The sequence below is a fragment of the Alligator mississippiensis genome, chromosome 1 (assembly GCF_030867095.1).
Source record: "Alligator mississippiensis isolate rAllMis1 chromosome 1, rAllMis1, whole genome shotgun sequence".
In the NCBI taxonomy this organism is placed as follows: Eukaryota; Metazoa; Chordata; order Crocodylia; family Alligatoridae; genus Alligator; species Alligator mississippiensis.
The window spans coordinates 304,853,476-304,880,962 of record NC_081824.1 but is presented as its reverse complement, the minus strand read 5'-3'; the positions used below and the strand labels follow the sequence as shown (position 1 = coordinate 304,880,962).

Sequence of the window (27,487 nt, the reverse complement as noted above, 5' to 3'; positions counted from 1 at the left end):
TTAAACATTCCTGAGTAGCTTGGAAAGGCTCAACCTGCCAGCCATTGAGCTTCTCATTGTGCAGTGCCTAACTCTCCACATGGGACCACACTGCTGCTTAACTGGGGACCGAAGACTCCTCCAGGTATCAGAGTACACAAAAATCAGACCTTGCATGTCTAAACCCTTGGTGGATCCAGCCTGGCTAGTTACTTCATCGCCGAAGGAGTCACATAAAAGTGAGTGCACGGAACTGCAGTATTTTTCTTCAGAACATGACTGAGAGCAAACTAAAAACAGGATAGAGGTGCAGTCCCACCAAGCCATAGGATCCTTGAGCACAAACTTAACATCCGTACTGATCCACTTGGAATATAACTTCCCCCCCCACAAAAAAACATGACTAAGGGGTTTCCTCATCATTCTTGTCTCAGTCTTGCTCTCCAGCTAGAACACACACCACACAAACATTTCTTAAGCATGCCTCCTCCCAAGCTTTGGAGAACAGGAAAGGTGCCGGGGGACCTTACAGGGATTTTAGGAGCAAAACTCCGGAAATGAGGAGCCTCTGCACCTTTGCAACTCCGATCCCCCGTGAAAGGTTTGCTAGAGATTGAGGACCCTAGCGCGGCAAGGGCCATGGGGCCGCCCCCTGGTTCCGCACACAACCACCGATCCGAGGAATCCCCCAGCCCGACGCTTGCGACTCCGGCACGCAGGTCCGAGGCGCACGAGCAGCGCCGGCGCTGCAGCCCGCCGGAGGGACGGGGGAGCAAAGCCGCGCTGACTCCTGCCTGCCGGGCTGTACTTGGCTCAGCCGGGGCGAGCCAGGGCAGGACCCAGGGCGAGCCTGGGGCTGGGGCTGGGTGTGTCCGCAAAGTGGGCGCCGAGCCCGGAAAAGTCACCCGAGCCCGGCGAGGCCCCGGGAGGCAGGTGGGGACTGCCCCCCACCCCGAGGGGGCCGGGTCGGGGGAGCAGAACAAGGGCCCCCCTGCGGCTTGCCCGCCTCCCCTCGAGCCGCGAGGCAGAGCTCCTGCCTGCACGTCCGTGCGGCTGCATGCATCCGGCGCAGGGCTCGCGAGCCGCTTCCTACCGTGCTGCCGTGGCCCCCCCCCCCGGGGCCAGGTGCCGGTCCCCGCCAGGCGCCCGAGCAGCGGGGGACAACTCCGCGCGCGACTCCCGGCCGGGCTGGCTCCGGCGGCCGCAGTGCGCAGGCGCGGAGCCGCACAGGCGGCGAGCAGGGGATGCTGCTCAGGCTCCTTATCGCCAGCATCTTGCATGAGGCAAAAGGCTCCGGAGGCTGCTCTTCCTGCGCGGCGCGGGCACTTCCACTGCCCCACCCCGGCTCCCGCGCCGGCGGCTGCAGGCACAGCCCGGGGGCAGAGCCGCCCGCAGCCCGGCCGGGGACACAGGAAACTTCCACCCCGGGCTTTCCCTCGCTGCTGCTTCCAGCTCGCGGGCCGGGGCCGGGGCCGGGGCCGGGGCCGGGGCCGCGGCCGCGGCGGAAGGCTCCCGGGCTTTCCCCCGACCTAGAAAAGGAGGGGTGCCCGGACCGGCGGGAGGCATCGAGTCCAGCTTCTGCTCCCAGCACCACCTGCCCCCGCTGGATCACCCCCGCCCGGACATGGTCCTCCTGCCGGCCACGGGAGCAGGCGGCTCGGTTGTATCCAACCTGCCGCCCCCCGCGGGGCCTCGGGGGTGGACGCAGGATGGTCGCTGCGAGCGGGCTAAGGCCACCTGCGTGCCCTCTCCTCCGCACAGGCAGGGGCAGGGGCCGGGGCCGGGGCCGGCGTGGCCCCCCTCCAGTGTCTCGCCCCTGGGTTCACTGCAGGGCTGGGGGAGAGCCTGTGACTTGACCCGCCGGCCCCTGCCCTCCGTCCCTGTGGGCGCGAGGGAGGGAGCCCGCTGCTCTCCTCCGAGGGGCTGCGGCTCACACAGAGCCAACAAGTTGCTCATTATGGGCTGCGGGGGGAGGGGACGGGGCACGGAGCAGGCGAAATGATTGCGAGCTGGAAAAATCAACAAGCAGCAGCAGCGGCGGCGGCTGATCCAATTAGCTGCGCTGAGCAGGAAGCGAGAGGAGCTGGAGCGCCGGGGGTCACTGCGGGGGGGAGGGGGGGGCGGCCCTCCCCGGGCAGTGCCAGGGCTCACGGCGCGGCCCGACCTGGCGCCCCGTGCCCGGAGCGCAGCAGCCCGAGCTCAGGCTGCTCCCGGCCCTCTTGCTCCGGGCCTCGGCGGGCCCCGCTTCCCCGAGCCTTTCGCTGCCGAGCGGAGTGGGGGCAGCAGCCGGCCGGGCCCCGGGCAGCCCGCGCTGAATGGCAGCTTTGTTCCCGGCCGCCGGAGCAGCGTGGGCTCCGCGCTGGCACCACACAGGCCGGCTCGGAGACAGCGCCGGGAGGGGCGCGGGCCCCGGGCACGGGGGAGGCAGGAAGCCGCGGAGACGGTAGCGAAGTAAGGCCTGAAAGGCCGCGGCCTCCCCTGCGCGGCTGGGAGCATCCCGGGAGAAACCCGCCGCACGTGCGGGCGCTGCTCCGCTTAGCTCCCGGCCTCCCGGCCCGCCCCGCTGCAGGCCACGAGCCCGGCACCGCACGCACACACATAGACACGCGGACACAGGCACACAGGCGCGCGCACACACACATAGACACAAAGGCACACAGAGAGAGACAACACACAGGTACACACGCACACACAGGCACACCGAGGTACACCCAGGCACACAAGCACGTGTACAGACACAGGCACACGCAGAGAGACAACACAGGTACACACATGCACACACACGCACAGACACATAGAGGCTCACGGGGGCACACACACATAGACACAAAGGCACACACAGGAACACACAGGTACAGACACACATAGGCACACAGGAGCGTGCATATGCATAGACACAAAGGCACACAGAGAAACAACACACAGGTACACACACGCACAGACATGCACAGAGGCACACGGGCATGCACACACGTAGACACAGGCGCACACAGGCACACACACTCATAGCCACACTGAGGCACACAGGCACAGACACGCACATGTAGACACGGATGGCCACACACAGGCACACACACACACACTCATGCAGCCACAGGTACAGAGGCACATAGACACACGGGTACAGACACACATAGGTGCACTCAGACATACGGGCAAACACACACAGACATACAGACACAGAGGCACAGACACGGCCACACAGGAGCACACACAGGAGCGCACACGGGGACAGCGCCCCGTGGCAGGGGCAGAACAATGGGTGTTCAGGGTTCCCGGCGCCCTTGGCGCGATGGGAGGACAGTGCAGACAGTGCAGGGGGCAGGGTGGGGATGGGCCATTTGCGCGAACAAGCCTCTGCCAGGCCCGCTGCCGTCCCCAGGGCGAGGAGCCCTGCCCCGGCGGAGCTGGGGAGGTTGGTACCGCAGCCAAACGGCCTCGTGCCCCTTCCCCGGGCGGACACACGGGCACCCCGGATTTACACCCGCTGAGCGCGCTTGAGCTCCCCCCAGGCGCTGCTTTAAAGAGCCCCCGAGAGGCTGTGAGCGGCCGGCGGCCTGCCCGTGCCCTCGCCCGCCAGGCCGAGCAATCGGGAGCCGCAGGGCCAAAGAGCGGGAGCCGCACGGGCCTTTCGCTTTCACTCCGGACGTGAGCGACACACGCGGGCTTTTCTCGGCTCTCCTGCTCGCTAACTTCCTCCTTTCTTCTCGTACTCCAACACCAGAGCCCGGGAGCCACACGCCGCTGCCTCGCAGTGCCAGGGTGGCTGGGCTGGGCTGGGTGCGGGAGGGGAGCGGCCGGGCGGGGGCCGCACGGGCCCCTCGCTGGGGCGGCGGGGGCAGGACAGGAAAAGGAGACAAGAAGCGGAGCCAGGGCTGCCCCAGGAGGCGCCTGCCTGTGGCCCCGGGCTCAGGGCAGGGCTGCAGCGGGTCCCTCCTGCGCAGAGCTCGCGGCGCGGACAGATGTGAGCGCCGGCTCATGCGGCGCTGCCCGCGCCCCGTCCCCTCCTCCCCGGCTTTGTTCTCCTCCCCTTCCCCGCGCTTTAAATAGATTTCCAGGCGCTGCCTGCCTGAGAGCAGCTGCCGAGCTCTCCCGAGAGCCGCCCCCGCCCGCCGCGCTCCGGGGCTGCGGGGGCAGTGTCCCTCCCTCCCTCCCTCCCTCCCTCCCTAAGCCACCCCCTCCCCCGGCCCGGAGCAGGGGGGATGAGGGCGTGCCGCCGGCAGCGAGAGGGTTAAGCTCCCGCTTCCCCCACCTCTCCGCGCTCCCGGGAAGGGGGAGGGCAGCTGGGCCGGGGCTGGCCGGGGCGCCCCAGGGCGGGCGCTTGCAGCCTGGGCCGAGTCGGTGCGGGGCCGGCAGCAAAGCTGCTCCGCGAGGGAGCAAGGGACGCTGGGGCACCCTCCCTGTCCCCGCGGCCGGGAGGTCGGGGCGATGGGCCGCTCCGCGCTCGCAGGCACACGCGGAGACTCCCGGCAGCAGCAGCAGCTCCCCCCTCCCCCCCCCTTGCAGCCTGCCTGGCGTAACATTAATAATTAATAGGGTGAAATTGATTAAAGGGCCCGGCGAGCGGCGGGGGGAGCAGCAGCAGCAGTAGCAGCAGCGGGATGGGGGGCGGCGGGGCTCTCGCTGCAGGCCGGGGGCCCCGACGGAGCCGGGCGGCGCTGGGGGCCGGGGGCGGGCGAGGAGCACCTGGGCTGGGGCCGCAACCGGGAGCCGCCGAGCCCTAGCGAAGCTGCATCTCAGCGGCGGCGGGAGCGGGACCGGGTTCGTCTCTGCTCGGCGGCCGCAACAATCCCGGCCCCGCGGGAGCCCCGGGGCAGGCTCCCGGGCCCCCGCCCAGCCCCCGAGGGGCTTCTGGGCTCTGCCCCCCGCCCCGGTGCGTGTCCTCCGGCTTCAGGCTGTCTCCCTTTCTGCCGTTGTGCTGCCCACAGGCCCGGGCACCCCGGGGCGCCCCTGATCCAGGCGGGGGCCGTGGGGACACTCGCCTCGCGGCCCCTGCACGGGGGTGGCCGGGAACAGGCCCTTTCTCAGGTCTCCCCGAGCAGGCTCTCCGGCGGGGAGGCTGGGGTTTTGCCGGCACCGAGGTGCCTGGGGACGGGTAGGTGCGGCGCTGAGAAGCCCGCGCGCAGTGAATGGCCCTGCGCGGCGGCGGGAGCAGTGCGGGCGGGTGATGATGATGAGGCGCAGGCAGCCTCTCTCTAAAGAAATGCTTAACCCTGGGGTCAGGCTCCGAGGGGCAGCAGGGAGTTGCCCCGCCCCGAGGGCAGCAGGGGCAGAGTCGCTTTCCTGCGGGGCTCCGCCGCTGCACCCGCCGCTGCGGGGCCCGGCTCGCAGGGGAGCCGCGGGGCTGCGCGCTGAGGAACCGGATTTGCTCACGAGCCGTCACAGCCCAGGAAATGCTCGCTCGGCTTGAGCACAGGCTGCCGCCCTGCGCGGGGCCTCCCCTGCCTCTTCCGGCTCCCGGACAGCCGCCGGGAAGCCGCACTTCCCGTCTCAAACTCACTGAAGGCGGCTTCCACCGCAGGGGCCTGCGCGTCCTCGCTTTCTCTCCCTTCAGCTGATTCTTCCCACCTCCGCACCCCAGCTTCTCTCCACCCCGCGACACGTTTTGTGTGCAGCCCACAGGACACGAAGGACCCAGCCCCTCTGGTCCCCGCTCTGCTACTGACGCCTCTTGGCCTTGCCCACTCTCTTTATTCCTCCGGCAGCTCCCTCCTCACACTGCCGCTGGGGTCAACCCCTGGGAGATCCCGTGTGATTCACAGGGGAAGGGGAAACCCCGCGGTGCTGCTTCTGTCTCTTCCCGACACACTGCTCTTTGCACACATTTACAAGTATATACATATACGAATACAAGTATATACATATATACACATATATGCACATACATATATACATATATATAAATATATGCAACCATATACAAGTTATACATATAGAGAGACAAGGTTCTCGGGGTGAATCTGATATCTTTTATTAAACCAACTTAAATAGTGTGGGGGGAAATCGGGTTCAAAAATGCTTCATCAGGTTGAGGAAGTTTCAGCATATACATATATATGCACATACATATACACATACAAACATAAATCCACACACATCTATATGCACACAAGCATATATATATATATATATATATGCACATATATATATGTGTGTGTGTACATGTATATACATAATGCATCCACATACATATACAAATATATACATATATACACGCGTAGGCACACGTGGGCTAGTCTATACCCTGCCTTTCACTTGACTTCAGACTCCCAGGGCCCCCCTTGCCGTTCCCTAGGGAGTGCGGCTTCCCCGGCCGCCAGCACTCAGTGTTGCCGTGCGCTGCGAGATGGTGTGACGGGGCGGGGGAGGAAAGCCACTGAAGTGCTGGAGCCAGGGAGCCCCTGTGGGGAAGCCAGGGCCCTGTGGCCACCGGTTAATCAAGCCTTGTTTTCAGCAGTAAAGCCTGACTGTCCACGTGGGAAGTGGGAGGGGGGTGGAGGCGGGAATGGACTTAAAGAGTGCCACATCCTCTTACAATGGGCTGCCCCTTGCAAGGCCGCCGTGGTGCCTCGAGCCCCTGGGGCCTCCGCCTCCTCGCTCGCAGCCCCGACCCGTCCTGGGCGGATGTGCTTCGGGCTTCCCACTCCCCTAAGCCTCTCCGGAGGAACAAGAGCCCGTGGGCCAGGAGGAGCCCGCAACGAGAAGAGCCCGGCAGGCAGGCAGGCAGCCTGGCACTGCTCTCGAGTGGGCCCGGCGGTGGGGCTGCGGGGGGCAGGGTGCCCGGCCCTGCAGCGTGCCGCCTGCCGCCCTTTCTGCCAAGAGAAGGACTCCGCGCGGCTGTGGGGCAGGCTCGGGGCGCGCGTGTAGGCGGGGGAGGCGCCAGCTGCCTGCGTCCGGCCCGCCCCGGCGCTGCGGATGCCCCGTGCTTGCCATGCAGCACGGAGCGCACGCATTGTCTGCGAGGTCTGCAAGCGAAACGCAGCCTGCCTGGAACTTCAAATGACCTTCAAAGAAATGCAATTAAGCGCCGTCATTATCAGCACACGCCTTGCGGAGAGGAGGCAAGCACAGGTGCCGGCCTCGCCGGGGTTCCACCTGGCTAAGCAGGGAAGGAACCGGCTCCTTTCTCTCGCCTGGATCCGGGACTCGCTACAATGCCTCTACATTTAGAAATCTCCTCGCTTCCTCCTCCCCCTCCCCCGGCCGATGCAGGAGCGAGCTGGCTGGCTGCTGCGAGGCTTTGTCACACACGCACGCACGCACACACACTCGCACACCCGGGCGGGCGGGCGGGCAGACCACAGCGCTGGCTGCTGCTGCCGGCGGCGAGGCAGCGTGTTGATTTCCCTGCTCCCACAAAGCACCCACCTCCCGAGGCGTCTCCTCCCCCGCCCCCGCCGCCTCCCCGCCTGCCGCCAAAACCGTAGGCCACAAAGATACGGAATTTAGGTTAATAGGACGGGCTGTGATCCGTGATCCCCTTCGCCCTCCCCTCACCCCGAGCGACAGCGATCCGCTACATTTCCCCCCGCCGGCCCGCACAGCTCAGGCTAGCCCGGGGTAATGCGTGGCCCGCGGGAGCCGAGCCGGGGCCAGCCCCAGCCCCGCCGGCCGCGGAGCAAAGTCTTTGCCCACAAGTGGCCGCGTCAGGCGCTCGGCTGTGCCGCGTCACAATGGCTCCTGGAGCTCCGAGACGAGGGAGGTGGAGAGAAAGGAGAGCGGCGGCGGGCACGGCTCGGGGGCCTCCGCGGCCCCGCAGGAGGCGCCGCGCAGCCCCCCACCCCGCCCGCAGCCCGCCCCCCGCACACAGGGACGGAGCCATCTGGGGTTCGCCGGCTTCTCATCTCATTACAGGGCATTAGGAGAAACAGGCAAATATACAGCTATTAAAATTAATCGCCTTGCGCTGTCAGCTGAACATAATGGAAATTATTTATAGGCTGCCTGCGATCGTCAGGGAGGCGCGAGGTGGTTGGTGCGGGCGCACGCACGCACGCACGCACACACACACACACACACACACACACACACGGAGCACCGCTCGCACACAATACCGCCCAGCCGTGCGGGGCTGCCTCGCATCTCCAAAGTGCTGGGGCCGGCGAGACTCGCGGCGGCGCTGGCGGGAGACCGCCCCCTCCCTCCCTTCCTTCCTCCCTCCCTTGCCCCGGTTGTGCGGCTGGGAAGCGCTGTACCGAGCTGCCTCCGGGCTCCGCGGCCAGCTGGCTCGGAGTCCAAACACTGCAGGCCAGCAGAGGTTGAGGGCTCGTGATCGCGGCCGCTTAAGCAAAAAAAAAAAAAAAAAGCAATCAGGAGACATTTTTCAGCTGGCTGGACGACAGGATGCCTAGGCAAACACAAAGCCCAGCCTTCCTGCTCCGCTGGCTCCCGGTGACAGGGCGGGGGGAGCGAGCCGGGCGGAGGGGAGGCAGGCACGGGGAGACTCCCAGCGCCTAAGAAATAAATTACGGCTTAAAATGGCTGTAAGTGTTTTGCAATTACCACGGCGCGCAGAGAAGGTGCACGGAGGCAGGAATTCACTTTTCTGACAGCGCTAAGCTCTGAATGTTTGCAGATCTCAGATAACAGATTAAATGTTAATTGCTGGAGACGGTCGGCCATTTAGTTATCACTCTTTAGAGAACTCTCCCGCGGAATATATAGGCTGCTGCCTGCGTGTATGTGTGTGTGTGTGTCGGGGTGGCGGTGGGGAGGGAGACAGGTTTATCTTTCGCTCGAAGAACCTGGCTTTTATTTAGATGCTAGAAGAGAGTGCAATGCCTTCCCACGGAAAATGCATCACATCTCCAAGCCCCCCTGATCCGGGGCTGGGGTCCTTGTATGCTATCCCCCCGCCCAGCACTAGCACTATCGATCTCTGCTCTGGAAGGGTAAACAGAGTTTTCTCGCAGCTGTGAGCTGAATCCTGGCGACATGAAGAATGAGCGCTCCTGCGCCGGGGGCGGACGGGCCGGGCCGGGCGGCACAGCGCGGCTGGAGGAGGCAAAGTCCAGCTGGCTCGGGGAGGGAGGCAGGGGAGGGGAGGGGAGGGGAGGGGAGCACACCCAGCCCGGTTTGCTGAGGCTGGGCGAGAAGCTGCGAGAAAGCCGCCCGGCCTCTGGAAGCGCCGGGCTGGGGAGGTGAATGAGGACAGCCGGCCCCTTCCTGCAGGCCGCCCGAGACGGCTCGTGGACAGTCTCGAGCCCAAACTGAAACACGTGTTAAGAGCAAGGCCGTGCATCCCCGCGGGAAAGTGGCCCTAGGGTTTACGAGCACGCTCCTGGCCACCTGGAAAGCAGCCCCGCTCGTGGCAGAGCCCGGTCGCCGCCTCCCCCGGGCAGGTGCGGGGGAGCCCCGCTTCCCCGGCCCCCGCCCCGCGCCCGCCTTGCCAGTGGCCCTTCCGGGGCCGCACTGTTTGCGGAGCGAGCCCGGCGGCCGGCGCTGCTGCCACCTCCGCAGCATCCATCCAGGCGGGAGATGGGAAGCGATCCGCACCCCAGTCCCCGCGGGGCCCCGACCAGCCCGTCCTCCCTCCTGCTCCAGCTGCCGAGGGGCGCTGCTCTGGGTTGCTGCCCCCCAGGAGAGGGCTGCACCCCCGGGCTCTGCCTGGGCAGGGGGGCCTGGAGAGCTGGGGGGAGGGGGGACTGAGGACGCGTGCATGGAAAGAAGCGCTGCTTTACTTCTGCCGGCTCCCGAGGCATCCCCGTGCACCGTGGGCCAAGCCAGGCAACCCGCATCAGCGGTCGTGATCTCTCTCGGTTCAGGGGCAGCCTGGCCCCGTGCCTGCTCTGCCTCCCTCCGGAAGGGAAGGGCCACCGAGCTCCGCCATCCGTTTTACACGCACACTGCGGCCTGGCTAGCTGGGGGGAGAGGCTGCGGGCGCAGGGCCGCCGGCTAAGCCCCCGGGCAGGGCAGAGGCTGCATAGCTTCCTTCCCAGGGCCCCGGGGAGGAGGGGAGCCCGCACTCCCGCAGCTGACAGAGGGGTTCCGGGGAGCCACTGCTCCGCCCCACCCCCGTCTGGCCCAGGCTGGCAGGGGAAGCCGCCGCTCCCGGAGCCCGAGGGGGCAGGGGATCGGCCCGGGGAGCCCACGCGCAGCACGGGCAGCTAGCCCAGGGGCCCGGGGAGGAGCCCGGAGGGCAGGCAGCAGCAAGGGAGCTCGCTGGGGCCCTCCCCGCGGGCCCTGCCGGCCTCGGCTTACGGGTCGCAGCTCCCACGCGAGAATCCGAGCCCGCGGGGTCTCCTGCGCCCGGCACAGCGCCGCCTCCGCCCGGCCCCGGGCAGCGGTCCCCGTGTGAGCTCTGCCGCCGGCGCCTCCTGCTGCCTCTCCCCGCAGCGGGGCGGTCCGCGGCCGGCGGGTGCCAGCTGCGGCCTGGGGGAAGCCGCGGAGAAACCAGCCCGGCCCATCCCCTGCACCGCTGGGCCCAGGCAGCGCGGGCCTCCCTCCGCTTGGCAGCTGTGACCCTGGCTCCACGCCGACACGCGTGGGCGGCTCGGGGACGCATCCTTCCGCAGCGCCCGCAGCTCGGCGGCGCGGGGACGGGCGCGCGTGTCTCTGTCTCCCTCCCGCGGGGGCACCTAAACCCCCACCTGGACATGTGTGTATGCATGTGTCCGTGTGTAAATGTGTATATGCATATGTGTGTGTGTATATATATATATATATATACACACCTGTGTCTGTCTGCATATACGTGCATATGTATATGTGTGTATATACATGTAAATATAAATGTGTGCGTATATACACGCACACGAATATAGGATGTAGCTGTGTTGGTCTAGGACATGCCAAACAAGGTTCTTTGGGTAACTCTGATGTCTTTTATTAAACCGACTTAAATAATTGAAAAAAGGAAGAGTATTTATACCCAAAAGCTTGCTAAGAAGAAATTTTTCAACTACACACAGCGCACACACACATACGTGTACACACATATTTATATATACGTATATACACACATATCCACACACATATATACACACCCATATTTATATTGTGTGTGTATTTAGTATGTATGCATGTGTACACATATGTGTATGTAGATATAAATACATATGTGCACACACATATACACACCTTTATATATACACGTGTATAACATGTATCCACATACATATATTTATATAGTGCGTGTGTCCAGTGTGTGTGTATGTGTGTATACGTGTGGACGTGTAGGTATAAATACATATATGTACACACATATACACACATTTATATATACGTATATACACAAACATATATATATGTATGTAGTGTGTGTGTGTGTGTGTGTGTGTGTGTGTGTGTGTGTGTGTGGCCCCTAGCCCCGCAGCCCCCGGCGGCGCCCGAGGAGCGCGGCCCGGCTCAGCAAGGACACGGCAGCCCTTCGCGGCAGCGGCGGGAGCTGGAGCGAGCGGGCGGGCAGGCTGCGGGCAGGCTCCCGCGCCCCTCTCGGCCAAGCCGGTGTCACGCGGCAGCGCTTCTCTCCCGAAGGGCTGGAGGTCAGGCCCCGGCAGCAGGGCGAGCGCCTCCCAGGGACACGCAGGCGCCGCCTGCCTCTCGTGGCAATTAGCCAGCGCAGCGGCACCCGCCTCCTTCTGCCCGGAGTCGGCGCGGAGCTGCTGGGCAGCTCCCGCGGGGATCACACCTTTGCCGGCACCCATGGCCCCGGTCCCACCGAGGTTTCTCCCGCATTACACACCAGGGGCAGGCTGCATGTCACAGCAGCAAGAATATGGCCCCCGGGCTCCTGGAAGCCTCCCCGGGCCACCTGCATGCATGGGAGGGAAATGAGCCCCGCGCCTGTCTGCTCAAGCTCTGGCAGGGAAAGCTGATGTCATGTGGGCGCCTCCCTGGCCCGGGCACAAAGCGCTGGGCCGAGGCGATTAGCAATTCCCGCCGGCTGCTTCGCCCTCTCGGCTCGTCTCTACCACAGCCGCGGTCGCTGCTCGGCCCCGGGGCCCTGCACGAGTGACTGCCCAGGGTGAAGGTCGCGGTCCTTCGCAGCCACTTGACGGCTCATGGGCAGGAGCTGGTGACAGTCAAGCCGGGCTCTGCTGGGGCGCGGGGGTCTACAAGCCGTGCTCCCCACAGCCGGCATCGCTCCGAGCTAGGCGAGCCGCAGCCTCCGGCTCCCTGCGTTTGTCCGCGAGCACGATAACGAGCAGCTCGCGTTTAACTGCTAGCAGGACCTGCGCCCTGCTCCCCCCCTCAGTCCTCCCGATTATGGCCAGCCCCTGCAGCCTCTGTCCCTGACACTGTGGGTTTCAACCCAGCTCTGAGCACGGGGGCCACGGTGGAAGTGCCCTGCAGTCAAGCAGCTCTACCTAGTCATGGGCTCGCCAGCCCCCGCGGCTGGGTTTGGAGGGAGACCAAAGGGGGGCGAAGGAATCGAGACTTCATCAAGTCGTAGAGCGGGCGGGGGTGGTCCTGCTCAGAGCACGGGGGTGCACTGGGTGCCCTCCTGTCCTGAGGTCACTGCCGACCCTCATTTCTGGGATGCAATATTTCCCAGAAAACGAGGGCTGGAAGGGGACCTCAGGAGAGCACCCAGTGCAGCCCCCTTCTCGGAGGAGGACCAGCCCCAGCTACATCCCCCACCCCAGCCTTTACAACAGCAACCCCCAGGAAGACGAGAGCTGCAGGCAGGGCCGGCAGGCTGGAAACTCCGCGCTGCTGAGCCAGCCTTGCCCAGTGGCGGAGCAGGAGGCTGAATGAATCCCTGCAGTGGGAGCAAATACCTTGCCTGGCGTTCGCGCATATTAATGTGCAGCTGTATTTAAGATTGCCGCTGCATGGCAGCCTGTCACTTCAATATTGTCTAGTCAGAGGCTGTAACCTCAGGCATAGGCGATGGGGAACACACACACACCGACAAGCACACACGCACGCTCATTGCAATTACACCCCAAGGTCAGCGGCCCGTGGCACCCCCGGGCTGGGGCGTTTCTCGGGTGGGTGGGGGGGACACAGGACGCTGCAAGCCTCCCGTGGGGCTGGCGGAGCCGGAGGGGAAACAATGGAGAGGCGCCGATCCCTTGACAAAGCGCGCCTGCAAGATGCCTCGCGGATCTGCAACCTGATTGACAGGCGAGATGTGAATCATCCTGCTGGCAATCCACGTGAAGGGACAGGCGTGAGTGGGCGACGCCAGCGCAGCTCTCCCGCACCGGCTCCCGGCTCCCCCGTGCCAGCCACAACACGCCCAGCCGGGCGGCTCTTCCCCGAGCTGCGCTGCGCTGCGGCCCCGCGACGCGGTGCCCTAGCCCTGCGGGGCGTGCGGCCGCGGGTCTGCGAGCGCGGGGCAGGATGCAGCCCCGCTGCAAACGCGGCCTCTCCTTTGCCTCCCATTTTTCCTCGCACAACCTTGCTTCTCCTGCCCTTGTGCATCCCACTTGCCCCTGCAGCTCTCCACCGCCCGGGCACACGAGCCCCCCACAACGGTGCAATCGGTGGCCGGGCTGCAGTGCTGCCGCGGGGGCCGGGCCCTGCAGCCAGCGGGACCCAAAGCCGGGGTCGGTGCCTCTCCCCGCTCCCCCGCGCCTGCTCCGAGCTAGCGTGCCGGGCATGCAAATGGCGGCGGGCTCTCCCCTGCTCCGTGCCGGGCCCGCTTGGCAAGCGCGCCGCCCGCGGGAAGCCGGGGGAAGGCGCAGGAGCAGCGCAGCGCTGCACAGCGCCCGCCCGCGGGGAGCCTGCGGGGCTCCTGCCAGCTCCCACACCTACTGCCTGGCTCGGCTGGCCAAGGGCCGGCCCGCGCGGGCGGCGCACAGACCGCGGCGCTGATCCGCGGCAGGCGGGCGAGCCGGGGCCCGTGGGGGCGCCTGGAGCTGCTCCCCAGGCACTGCTCGGCCTGCCCCAGCCCGCCCCCGGGCACTTGGCTTGGGCTCTTCTTGCCGTACCACAGCGGGTGTGTGCACGTGTGGGTGCGAGTGCATGTGTGTATGTGAGTGAATGCGTGTGCGTGGGAGCGTATGTGTGAATGCATGTGCCTGTGTGTGTGCATGTGTATGTGTGGGTGCATGTGCGTGGGAGTGAGTGCATGTGTGGGGGTGAGTGCATGTGTAGGTGTGTGTGCATGTGTGACTGCATGTGCGGGTGAGTGCGTGTAGTTGGGTGGGTGGGTGTGAGTGTGTATGTGAATGCATCTGCATGTGCATGTGGGTGTATGCATGGGAGTGAGTGCATGTGAGGTGTGAGTGCATATGTGAGTGCATGTGGGTGGGTGGGCGCGCGTGTGTGGGTGTGAGTCTTCTATGCATGTGCATGTCTGAGTGCATGTGTGTGGATGTGTGCGTGCGTGAGTGCCTGTTTGGACGCGAGTGCGTGCATGCATGTGCGTGGGTATGAGTGTGTGCGCCCGCGATAATCCCCTGCCTCTGCCTGCCGCGTGCAGCTGTCACACATGCCAACTGTCCGTGTCGCGGGGGGGGGCAGCCCGGTTTGTTTGTTTTATTAAGCGCGATCTCCACGGCTGCTCCCCGCCGCCCGCCAGCCCCGGCCAGCGTCGCGGGCTGCCGTGGCCCCGTGCGCCGTGCGGGCGGCGTGGGGAGGGGGCGCAGCGGGAGCCGGGGGCTCCTTTTCTCCCCAGCTGCCCCCGTTTCGCTTCTACGAACTGCTGCCGGATCGCGGGTGGCACAGGCTCGTGGCAGCGACTAAGCCGAGGAGCAGCTCCTCCTTCGCGGCTGGAAAACAGCGCGGCGCTGGCTGCTAGCCAGGCCCCGCGTTTGAGGAGGGGTGGGGGCTGCACCCTACACATACACGCACACACACACACACTGCCCTACAAACACACACACAACCCTACACACACTCCTACAAACACCCCCCTACACACACTCCTACAAACACCCCCCTCGCCCATTACACCCCCTCCCGACGCACACATCCTTCCACTCTCGCTTACACACTACATCCGCCCCTACACACACACACACACACACACGTTCTACACCTGCCCCTACACACACAGGCCCGTACACACTTCCACACATGCCTCCACCCTTGCTACACAAACACACACCCACTCCTGCACTTTCACACGCACACACCCCTACACACTCTACACCTGTCCTACACACACACTCCTACACAACCCTCCACCCCGCCACACACACACACACACACACACACACACACACACACACACACAGCCCCCGGCCCGGAGCCCCGGGGCCGAGCGGCGCGGTGCCGGCGGGTTGCACGCCGGGCCCCCGGGGAGGAGCTCCCGCGCTCCTGCCAGCTGCTGCAGCCGCCGCCGGGGCTGCTGCACGTGACCCGCCCCCGCCTGGGCTGCTGGAGCTGCTGCCTTGTTACGAGCGCAAACAATTCATCCCGAGGCCCGGCTCTGCCCGCCTCCTCCCCCTCGCCGCATGCATGGGGAGCGCGGCAGCATGCTCCCCTCGCCCTCGGCCGGGGAGGGCCAAACTGGGCCGGGAGCCAGCCTCTCTCCCTCCTTGCTGCCGCTGCGGATCCGCAGCCCGAGCCGGGGAAGGTGCCGGCGCAGCACGCTGGGCCAGCCGGGCTGTGCTCTCGCCTTCGCGCTCAGCCCGCTGCGCGCAACTCGCCCCCCCCCCCGGGCCTGCGGTCGGGGGTGGTAAACCGAGGTTTCCTGCCCTGCCCGCCTCGCATCGCGCCCGAGGAAGACGTGTCAGAAGGGCAGGGGCGGAAGAGGCCTGGGGCAGAGCAGGAGGCGCAGGCTGCGGGCAAAGCCTCGCTGCTGCTCGCAGCCGGAGGCTTCCGGAGCCGGCGGGCCTGCCCCTTTCCGCGGCTGCCTGTGGGGCCCTCGCTGAGCCAGCGGCGCTCGGCACTTCCCCCGACAAGCGCGGCCCAGAGCTCGGGCTCTTTCTGGGGATACCAGCTCAGGCCGGCCTCTTCCGCGAGGCTGCGAGCCTGACTTTTTAATTCCCGAATGACTCTTCAGCCCTTTCCCTATGAGTCACCCCCTTCTGCCCCTGATAGCTGCCTGAGTCATCTCTGAACTGCCCCTCCCGCTTCCCCGAGACAGGTGGGCGGATAGACACTACAGCTGGCGGGTAGGGAATGGACGCGCAGGCCCTGTTTCAGCCACAGACTGCGGGGCGCAGGAACGGGGAAAAAGACCCCGCTTCTGGCAGCCGGGTCTGTGAAGGTCTTTCTCATGGCACAGAGGAGAAAGGGGCCTTGCTCGTGACAGTGTTACGTGGATGTCCTCTTGCTGTTTGCAGTGCCGTAGCAACGAGGTTTGGGGCTGGGGACAAAGCTCACAGCAGCAACCTGCCCTCACCCTGCACACAGATTCAGGGGGAGTACACCCCCCCATGCTTGCGCAGGAGTGCACGCAGCCACCAGAGCTGCCCTTTCCCCATCCCCAAGCCACCCCCAAACGAGCTGCAAGCAGCTCCATCCCATGTCTTGCCTCAACTGGGCTGAATGTGCCTATTCACTTCAGTGCCCAGGGCAGTCGCCCTGCTCACCCCCTGCCCTTGCTACAGTACTGGCTGCTTGTGACCAGTAAGTTGTGTAGTTTGGCTAGGGGTTGACCAGGGAGGGATCGAAAGGGCATGCAGTAATGTGGCTGCACCCCACTTTTGGATTGCACTGCACCACAGGAACCTCTGGGGACTTTTTAAGTCCCTAAAGCATGTGGAAATCCTCCCTCCCTTCCCCTTCTTGCCTAAAGCTATATCCACACTACCCCATTTCCCCACCTCCACACCTGATTTTCCCATCCCAGGGGAGGGGAAGCACCAGTGCCATTCTTGCCCACTGTGCTGGGGCTGAGTGCAGCTGGGGATGGGGACAGGGCAGCAGGGGTGAAGTGGGGGTTCCCATTACCTGCACTTGTTTCAGGCAGAGAGGCAGGAGCTGCTCTCACCAGGCTGTTGCTACTGTCCCCTTCCTAGCTTTGCCCTGCCCCTGCTCAACTCCACTGGCTCCAGAGCTTTGCTCTACCTTTAGCAGTGGAGAGAGCAGCAGGAGCAGGCAGGGGAGTGAGGGGGAAGTGGAGAGCAGGGGGTTGCCTTTGAGAAGGAAGGGGATGACCAGTCACACGTTAGTCAAAAATTGTGAAAAATTGCCAATAGGTCCAAATAATACACAGAAAAAGGACAACATTTCCATTAAGAAATGTGTCAAAAACGATTTTTAAAAAAATCATATTTCTGTCAAGGAAACTATAAAAAAAATGCAGCTTTTTTGTAAAATTGCTATAATCTTTGACCTGTCAAAAATATGCAGTCAATTGACTGGTCAATTGACAATATTTGACCGGTCAATTGACCGGCTTGCCAACCCTAAACATTATTGCCACTTCTGTGACACTGCTTCACTGAAGCAAACAATCCCGCACTTGGATAAAGATTTCAGTACTATAGCAGAAAAATGTGTTTGCTGGTGCCACACAAACATTTACTGTCTGCTTTTTAAAACGTTTTTGCTACTGGAAAGCATCAGCGTCACCAGTCTGGTACCAAGGGAATCAAGGATCCATTGAAATACTATTTGGGGAGCAGCAAGTTGATGACCGTCTGTAAATTGCTTAGGAACTTCAGCTCCCTTGAAACCCCTAGAGAGTGGATGGTGGTTATATTCACCATATTGTAGGACTGGGTTCTCCTGCCTTGATGCAGTCTGCCTATTGAGGCCAGTGGACTTTGTAACAGGCCCTTAAAGAGTGATCCCTGCATAGCTAGTCCCTTTTGAATGCAGATGCAGGAGTAACCAAAATGTATTATCTCAAGGCCATTTACACTCAACTCTTGCATTAAATGAGCTGGTGATTATCAGCTAACTCAATGCGGGTAGGTGCCTGAATCCTTATCAGCTTTTAAAAAAAAAGAAATCTTGGCAGGAAGGCTACATATTCAGTCAGCAGAGAGTTCTTAGTTAGAGCCTTACGATTTGCTGGGGTGCAAACTTCCAAACGCAATAGCTCAGCAGCCACCGGAGTATTGGTTTGGTAGCCAGAGATAGAGATCTACCCTGCCTATGTCTTTAAAAAATGGGACTGTAGGGCCTCAAGCAGTCACTTCTGCTGCTTATGATTGAATCAGTCATGCTCTCGAAATGATGTCTTGGTGCTCAAGATTTTAGCATAGCGATAGCGGTAGTATAAGAAAACAAGTTCTGCTACAATTACTCTATGGATAGTTTCCAGGGTTACAAATTCAATGACAATTGCCTACCCCCAGGACAATGTTTTTAGAAGTAAACTGATCTGGGGCACCGCAAATCTTGGGTTCTGTCCTGGGACACTTAAATGTCTCAAGTTGGATGCTTAAAACCAATGCACCTAGTCAGCCCTTATTGAGCATTTTGCCGTACATTTATTTTGTTAAAACTAACAGAAACTTTAACATGGTGGGCAGGTTATATACACTCATGTTTGTGGATGGCAAATGATGAAAATTGTGAGAAGGGGCTGTTTTAAATATTTCTTCATATTCTTATATAGTAAGTTCACACATTTTAATATAATTTCCTTTGCTACATTTGCTAAGTATGGGTGATATTTGTTGTCTAAACAATGATTTTACTCTCCTAAGCCATCTGCTCCTCCTACTTGATCCTACAGTGGCATACTGCTGCATGTTATATCACATGCATATCCCAGACAACTATGGTGGCATAAATACAGCATTATGCTCCACACAAAATGAGAACCTATGTGGGAAGCTAGCTCTTAGCAAAGTCAATATCCCAACCCAGAGCACAAATAAAACAATATACAAAAGAGATTTTAAAAAAAATCTTTTGGTTGTGTTATGATTTCTACATTCACTATTTAACTTTACTTTTGCCTTTTCCCAATATTTATTCCAACCAAACTCATTGCTCCTCCAGTACACAAAGCACCAACACAAATGTGCAAAAAAAAGAATCAAAAGATTTGTTATTTTGTCCTGCCCCAAATTGCACTCTGTAAACATGGTTTCACCTTCTCCACATCATCTCACCCACATCCCCCACCCACAACCCACATGTCCTGTCCCTCCATCTCCACACAAAATGTGTTACCATAAACTCTAACCATGTGCAGTGGTTACAATAGGATGTTCTTGTTTGGAATGGTGAATGGCATTATTTGAAGTAGGCTGAGTGCATGGTTTTAAGGTTTTATCTGACAGTTAAACGTGTGCTGTTTAGGAGGACTGTGAGTGGTGTGGATTATATCATTTGCTTTGCAAATGGAAATAGTGTGCCTTGGAGTTTATTGTTTTGAGAAATTATTGTCTGTAAGGTCTGTAGCAGTGACATTTGGGTGGTCCACTGAGGAACTCTGATGCTTACTTTCTTTTCTCCAGAGGTGATGTTTTCCTGTGTGTAGAATTATGGTTGCATGTTTGCATGGTGGTGGAGGGTGGAGGCAGGTGGGTCATGAATGCTGGTTTGGTGACTGTGTTCAAGGTGAAATTACAGTTAAAGGCTGCAAGAAAAGGGGGAGGACTTAACTAGGGATGTCACAGCTTTTTGGTGCTTACATTGGTGATGTAAGCACTGGAACAACTGCAGCTGTTTTTAACATTTTTTGTTTGGTGGACTTTCTATGCAAGTATTGGTAAGTGACATGGATTGCTCATGTGGTCTCATCTCTAAGTTTCTTCCATAGAGCCCTACTAGCCCTCACACCCTGCACACATCACTACTCTTCCTATTTGTCCCCCGAAGAGCTCTTCACTTTGTTTCCTCCCTCTCATATTCTATCCTTCCTGCAGCCTTGAATCCTCCTTCACCCCCACCTTCAGACCTTACCCTGCCCCTTGTTTCTCTACCACACATCGCTACTAAATCCTGATTTATGGCCATGTATCACTACTGATACCTATGCACATTCATACATATGGACAAGTGATGAATGGTGTGGGGGAGTATGGAAGAATGGTGAAGAATGAAGATACAGGACAGTGGAGTGGAAGGCTCTAGCAGGCACACAGAAAAGTATGAAGGGCTGAGGGCTTTGCAGGGCTGTGGGGAAAGATGTGAGAAATGGTTCTTGAGCTGGATGGGCCTGCAAAGAGGAGCTACCTTTGTGACATATTATAGGCAGCCCCTTCTCCCCTCTGGTTCTTCCACTTGAGGCCCTACAGCTCAAGGCTTTTTTTTCCATTTTTACTCTCACAACCTTTCTCCTCCTGCCCTTTTGCATGCCACTTGCCCCTGCAGCTCTCCACAATACTACTACGTGATGCACTTGGGAAAAAAGAAATGGGCACAATAAGGGCTGAGTGGGGCTGTGGGGATGGGGCAGAAGTATAATTGCAGACAGTGGCTGTCGGATGGTGTTGGGGAGAGCCATGGCCTCTGAACTGAGGAATCATGACAGGAAGTGAGCCTGATGCCCTAATTCAGTTCTGATGCTCTGAAGGCTATGGAGAGCCCTAGATGCATCAGTGCCTCAGCTTAGAGGCTCAGCTGATTTGGCAATGAAGTCTGGAGCAGAGAGGAACTAAGGCAGTGAAGGAGCACACATACAACAGCATTTGCAAAGGGAGCTGTTCAGCTGCTGTCAATTTGGTAATGAAAGCAGTGGGCTCCCCTTTGCCACAAATCCTCACCACTGCCAGCCCCATGTCCTCTTCCCCAACTCTACTTGCTTCCACAACAGATGCAGCCCCATGGAGTACGAGCACTTTTAGCAGGCCTCAAGCACTCATGCACATCAAACCCTGGACCACTCTTCCTTCAGGACACCATGCACATATACCTTATTCACCCTGCAGTCCTGCTGCCCCCACATCACTCACCTTGCTTCAGAAAATCCTGTCATCTGCCACCTGCCATCTCCAGACCTTCTGTGGCCAGGTATGTGAGCAATGGAGGCTAAGAGGATATGAGCACTGAGCAGTTCCGTTGGTTCATCTTGACAATCACTCTAACCAGTGATGCTGAGCAAGGAAAATGCCTTTAAGAGGTTTAATTTTAAATGTTAAAAAGCAGCCCATGCCATGAGATGCTCTCAGAATCTGTGTCCGTGAAGCATGAAGTTGATAGTCATTTGACAAAAAATGTGCAGAAAGGAAACAATACTTCAGAAAGAGAACATTTCAAAACATTTCTACCAACTGCACAGTCCCTCTGCCCCTTCATCCTGCCTCAGAACCTATATCCAAACCTTGGATGGACCCTACCCTCATCCAACATTTTAAAATGCTTTGCTTATGAAATATAGTAAATGTGTCAAAAGTGTACACAGAAAATTCATTTGTCTTATGCAAAAGCTATTCTATCAAATCAGTAGATTAAATTCAATCAGAAACATTTGAAACAGGAGGATTTCAGTCCTGTTTTAACTGCAAATCTCCAAATAGCTTTAACTCTGGAGCCACTATTGATGCCCTCAGAGTTATTAGATTGCATTCAGCTTATATTAGCAAGTATACTCACCAGTTCCTTGTTCTATGAACTTTTGTCAGGAGAGGTCACTAACATAATTTAGAGATGAAGTGGAAAGTGGTGAACCACCACACCACATCAAATAAAACATTCCAGATGGAGAATATAAACTAAAATGGGACATGGAAAATGAAGGATTTAAAATTTAAACCATGTTCAGAATCTGCCTGAATGCATAGACGTGAGCCAAATCCTTATATTTTGGATTTACGCCTGGTGTAAGGTTGTTGCATTCCTGCAGTTACTCCAAATGTACAGGAGTGCCAATGAAAGCAAGACTTGGTTTCTAATTTTGAGCAACAGACTATTACCAGCATAAAAACGTGGCTCATTTGTTTATACAGCTCCTAATGAAAGTGATAGATTAACCAATCTTTTGCCCTAGGCCTACATAAAACTGTTTCCTGCCTCACCTAAATGAAGGAGTTACGAAGTTGTCTCCACCTTCTCTTTCTTAAACCGCATGGACAAAGCCAGACAGGGCCATAACAAAACACAGGACTATGTCAAATTTAAATTAATCTAAACATTTTATGACAAATCATCTGTGTAACATTTTTACGTTTCTTTTGACAGTTTAATGTTGCCCTAGACCTTTGCTCATAAGTAATAGGTAAGAGACCAGGCACTATTTAATAGTAATCAAAAGTCATTTAAAAGGCTGGGCTCCAAAGGTGTTAAGCTTCACTAGGCTATGAAGGATTTGATTCCCCTGACTCTGAGATTCTTTCTAAAGGCAAATATGCATGGAATTCATGTGTGAAGATAGTTGAGGAGGCAACTTCTTAAGGGAGAAGTAGACTTTGGGCATCTGACCACTACTGTAATTCATCTTTAAAGGAACTCAGCTTTGCATTATCGTACACAGGGTAGTCAGTCACCTTGGGGTTCATCTGTTCATGTCACCACTGTCTATCATGTTGTACTCACTTGGGACACAGTTGATGAGGTTTAGGTTAAGAAAGAATAGCAGTTTCTTCCACATACAAGAACAGCTAGTTGGCTGACGTTTATATGGTCCCTTGGGCTACACCTGTACATTACTTTATTGGACTATCTATTTGAAGAATCATTAACCTTACATTTGCTGTTCTATTGCTTAAGTAATATTACCTTCTGCTGCTAAACTTTAAATTATGTATATGCAGACAAAGCTGCAAATGCCTTGTCACTACTGCGCACCTCCCAGTAAAACCTGGCTTTAGGTTTAATGCAAATAAAAAAAGCATCATAGCATTTTAATAAACTAATTTCTGAGGTAAGATTGATTCCCCTACAGTTGCTGTGGAATTGGAATTCTTTTCATCCTGAAATTGTTAAAAATCTCCACAAACTAGAGCCATTCATTTCTCAGGAGTTAATTTCCATCTGAAAAATCTTAAAAACCAAGACCAAGATCAGGCTTGGGCTTGTTGCTGTACAATATCTGGAGGAAGAATTTCCCATCTCTTGTACCCATGCTTGGTCTGTCCTCAGCCACAGTGCTAGTCTTGGAGTTTCTCTGAGAATAAGATAATATGAAGCTACTATCACAGGGGTTCAGCTAAAATGGTGTGAACTCTGTTGGGAGCTCTTATTTCCCATAAATAAAAAGTTTGATCATTGACATTTTTTTCTTCACCATATGGACTAGTTTTTTTCCCAGTAGAATCAGTGCTGAAAGCAGTGTTTGCAACTTAGCCCCTACCATGCTTGGCCCACAATGTGCGGTGGTTTCTAACACTGCTTTGACACCAACAATGTTGGGGAATGGTTGAGGGAAAAATCTAGTGTAGACAAGGCTTCACGCAGGTGAGAAATCCTTTAAAATAAAGCCCTAGCTCTTTGAAACACCATTAGGAACTATTATGAGGAAAAAAGTGGTAATTAGGAATTGGAGACCTTTTGTGCTCAGTCACCAGGGAGGCTAATCCTTACCACAAACACACAGCAAAATAACTTTTGTTTTTTAACATACTGAGAATGTGACAGAGTTGCAGAAAGACTACACGTGAACGTATGCTTAAGCAATATATAATCCACCACAATGCCATTTTCAGCGATCCTTGGTAAGAGGCCTCACACTATAATCCTTCTGAAGGAAAGCAAATATCTGGGTAACACTCAGTGTAAGGCAGCATGCTGAAAGTCATAAGTTCTTTTTAATATACAAATGAAATACACATTCTGCTGCTCATATTAGATTTAGGGCATGTATATGTTTGTTTTCAATGATGCCGTGTGAGATACGATTTGACTGTGTGAGGGCAGTGTCATGTGTACAAGGTTTACTGGCAGCCCTAGAGCCTCCTCGTGTGAAACTGTACTAGATTACAATGCATTGTGCTAGCTGTGTGTAATCAGCTGGTATAAAAACAAGGCAGGCCATTGTTGCACACTATGATTTACTGAAGTTTTTCACTATAGTAGTGACACAGAATTCCTGGACTCCTGACCCACTCATTTCTGCACCTTGATCAATCAGCTGCAAGCAGATTCCTGATTAACAGAAAAAAAGTTTATATGCTTAAGAGTTTTGATTATTATCACAGACCACCCACTAGTAAACACTGTAGATGGATCTCTGAATGCATCCAGGTATTTTCATTGAAAAAGACAGTATAATAATGGCATCCTAAACATACTCAAGTATTATTTATGGACTTACTGAGAGGGCTCGGTGATTCTGCAAGGGAAAAAAAGAAAACCAAGAAAAAGAATGAAAAAGAAACATACAGATCACATTAATAGATTATATCTGCATCATCTACAAAAGTATGATCAATCATTGGCTTTATAATACAATCCCTTGACTACAGCCCAGAAATAGAGAGTATCAAAGCCTGGAGTATCCATATAAAAGAACATTTCTAGATATAATGACTTCTACCTGTAGCTTCCTATGGTTGGAACACAGAAGACAAAAGACCTTATTCATAGGGAGGCCTGGTTTCATCCAACATCAGAGTTTGGAATGTACAGAGGGAACCAGAAGCCTCAGAACCAACTTCAATGAGACTGTCAGTGGCATCTTCAGAGTGATGGGGGGAGAGCAGCTTCAGAAAGCCGGAGGATCGACAGAAGGCCTACAAAGGCTTTCAAAAGGTCCAGGGGAAGCACTGAAGGCAGCTTTGTGTGGCGGGGGACACCCAAGAAATGACAAAAGAGTTTTAAAGGGGTCCATCTTCACCATCTTGTGTGTTTGTGTAACAAGCCTCCTTCTGTGACCAGGATAATAACTACAAGGTTTGTATGTTTAATGTGAACATTTCAGAAATACTGAGGACTCTCTGAGGAATTTAAAGAAAGGAGGGATCATGGTGTGCATCTTGGAATCTCTGGCCCACACAAACATAGCTAATTTTTTCTTCCATAATTAAAAGAGTAAATGACACAATTGTTTTTGCCCCTAAATGTTTCCTTTTTAATTTCTTATTTATTTATGTATTTGGTTTTTTTCCCCTTATAAAGATAAAACATTCATTTAGACCAAATTTTTAGACTGTATTGGTGCCTATGGTGATGTCCAGATGTGCCAGGATGCTTGGTTCCCCAGGGACAATAAGCAGTGGCATGCCTTGCACCACCACTAGTTGTCCCCAGGTGGGGTAGGGGAGGCTGGGGCTAGCACTGGCAGCCTTACCAGCAGCCTTACCTGGGGTCCTGGGAGCCTCCCAGGGCTGCAGCAGTGGCGATCCTGCCGCGTGGAGCCTGGCCAGCAGTAGAATACAGCTCCAGCCAGCCAGGCTCTGGCTTTGGGTGGCACATGCTGCTGCTGCATGTGCAGCTCCACTTTTTTTTTTTTTTTGCAGGTTTTTTTTACCCCTGGATATCCTGGAGATCATCCACACTGCTCCCTTGCAGCACGGAGAACAACGGGATGTGTGGTATGTGGCACTGCAGATGTGTCTGCAGTGCCACATACCGCACAGTGGCAGTCATCTGGACGCAGCCTATGTGTTATTTCTGGGAGTGGTGTTAAAGGGGAGTCATTTGAAAAGGAGGCATAAAGCATTTTTAAGAGAGGAGACTGGGGTTATTACCTCACAATAAAAATACCATTTGGAGCATTTTAAAAGTAAAAATTGCCTTTCGGAAGAATTTGTACTAGCAGGGGTGAAAAGTTGTTTTCTGCAGGGGTAGCAGTACTCACAGGGGACAATGAAATTTATAAACAGGCATCTCCCTGTTCAGCTTGAATAGTCTGAATCATCAATGCCGCATGCCCCCAGAGGCTGGGGGGGCATGGTGATCACCCGCAGGCAGTGTTGGCAATGCTGGCGGCAGGGGCGTGGTGGCAGCGAGCGGGGAGCTCCTGCAGGTAGCCATGGCAGTGTCAGCAACGGAGGCGGGGAAAGGCAAGCGCCAACCAGCGGTCGGCGACCACCCGCAGACACTGCCGGCAGTGACAGTGGCAGCCAGCAGGGATTGGGGACCACTCACAGACACCACTGGCGGTGTCGGTGGCAAGGGGGTGGGTACTGAGCTGTGCCAGTGGCACTTTTTGCAGGGGGTGGACTGCCAAGCTCAGGGGGTGCACATGCACCTGCATGTACCCTCTACACATCGCCAATGGTCTGAATGTATTTACTTCACTTCTGTTCCCCCCAAAAAAGAGGAATTCTTGTAAGGCTTTGCCTTATACGGTTCATAGTGCCTCACACTGCCAGGTGAGGAGTCAGGATTAGGTAGTAGGCTCCTTCTCTGTCAGTCCTGCTGCCAGACAAAGATGCAAAGCCAGCCTGCAAGTTGCCAAGTCAGCACAGGCTGTGTGGACCTACAAGAATGCAGGGCCCCTAGCACTTGTTTGCACTGTGTAAGGCAAAGATACGTGACATAACTGAGACTCCAAATGCTTTTCCAGCTACTGCATGAAGCCCAGCCACCTACCTCTTCTGGGGCCCAATCCTACTCCCAGGGAAATCAAAGTGAGTTTTGCTTTTGACTGTAATGAGGACAAGATCAAGCCTTGTCCTCAAGCTGCTCACATTAATTTCTTACCATTCCCTTTGAAAAGTCTGTCCCAGAGATTCGGTCTCGGGTTTTCTGTTCCCAAATTGTACACACACAGGTTTTTTTGATTGGTGCAGATTTGTTCATTCTTTCCAAATGTTCGAGAAGCAGTTTGGGCAAACACATTTTTAGCAAACACAACCTAGTCAATAAGGGCATTTACTGTTTGTTTTTCATGCCGTAGGATTGGTCACCTACCTCACATGGGTATTGCATCTATATGACTGACCTGACCTAAGCTTTAGAAACAGGAGCCCCCTTTTCTGTTTGCAGATTGTCTGCACACATTCTGAATTGTTCATTCAGCCCATTGTAGTACTCACAACAGAAAGAATTTTCCACAACGGCTACAGAAACCCTTCTGGTGCAGATGCCCTCACAAGCACTTATTCACACTAGCCCATATTACCTTCCACAAATAGTGTGGTGAATAAACATTCACGCACCAGAATGCTCATGAATAGGCAAATGCAAGGAGCAGCAAATAGCAACAGAGCGAAAGGAGAGAGTGATTTGCAGGAGTATTGGTGAATGCTTTTCTGCAACGTTCACTTTGCTGACATGGATTAAACCACAGTGTAACAGTGAAAACCAGACTCCCACACAGCATAAAGCATAGAAGATTTGACAATGCATTACATACACTTCCTGAAATATCTGCCCTTTTGATTCCCTGCTATCATTTCTCCATTCTGGGGCGTGAAGGGCTGCGTGGATTGTGAATGCCATTTCAGGCTTCCCTATTGGGGCACCCCCATCAATGCCAATTTTTGATCCGGCAGCACAGGATGGATTAGCAGTGGAAGATTAATTCCTTCCTGTCATCTCCCCAGGGAGGTTAAATGATCTCAGGAGCAATTTCTCTTGCTTAGAACACTGTAATCCAGAAGCATGCTGCTAACTGCTACAGTGTGTACGGTGCTCGAAAGAGAGCAAAGAAGTTGCAGGTTTGAGAAGGGTCATCGACTAAAGGTATATTTTTAATGAAATGGTGATTTCTTGCAAAGCAATCCTCTTCCTATGTGAAACACTAGCTCAGAGAACCAGTAAGAACTATTTCTTAAAACAGATGGAGGAAAAAATGCCTAGGTTAATTACAAACTCAGTCCTCCTTCACTTAGAAAATGGAATGCATCATAATAGATCTGGGCTAAGCAAACACTGT

At 56.5% G+C, this 27,487-nt stretch overlaps 1 protein-coding gene and 1 long non-coding RNA gene across 7 annotated transcripts in view; both read right to left on the bottom strand.

Annotated features, from left to right (window-relative positions):
• Positions 1-1,179, bottom strand: part of BCOR (BCL6 corepressor) — an 86,507-nt gene extending 85,328 nt beyond the window's left edge. For all 6 annotated transcript variants that reach the window (XM_059720804.1, XM_059720808.1, XM_059720807.1 and 3 more), the window contains exon 1: positions 1,073-1,179. The gene's annotated coding sequence lies outside the window, so the exon portion shown is untranslated. The remainder of the gene's footprint in view (positions 1-1,072) is intronic.
• A 17,385-nt stretch (positions 1,180-18,564) lies between these two features.
• Positions 18,565-27,487, bottom strand: part of LOC109283113 (uncharacterized) — a 93,709-nt gene continuing 84,786 nt past the window's right edge. Inside the window, exon 5 of the long non-coding RNA XR_002090174.2 lies at positions 18,565-23,808. This is a non-coding gene — a long non-coding RNA (uncharacterized LOC109283113). The remainder of the gene's footprint in view (positions 23,809-27,487) is intronic.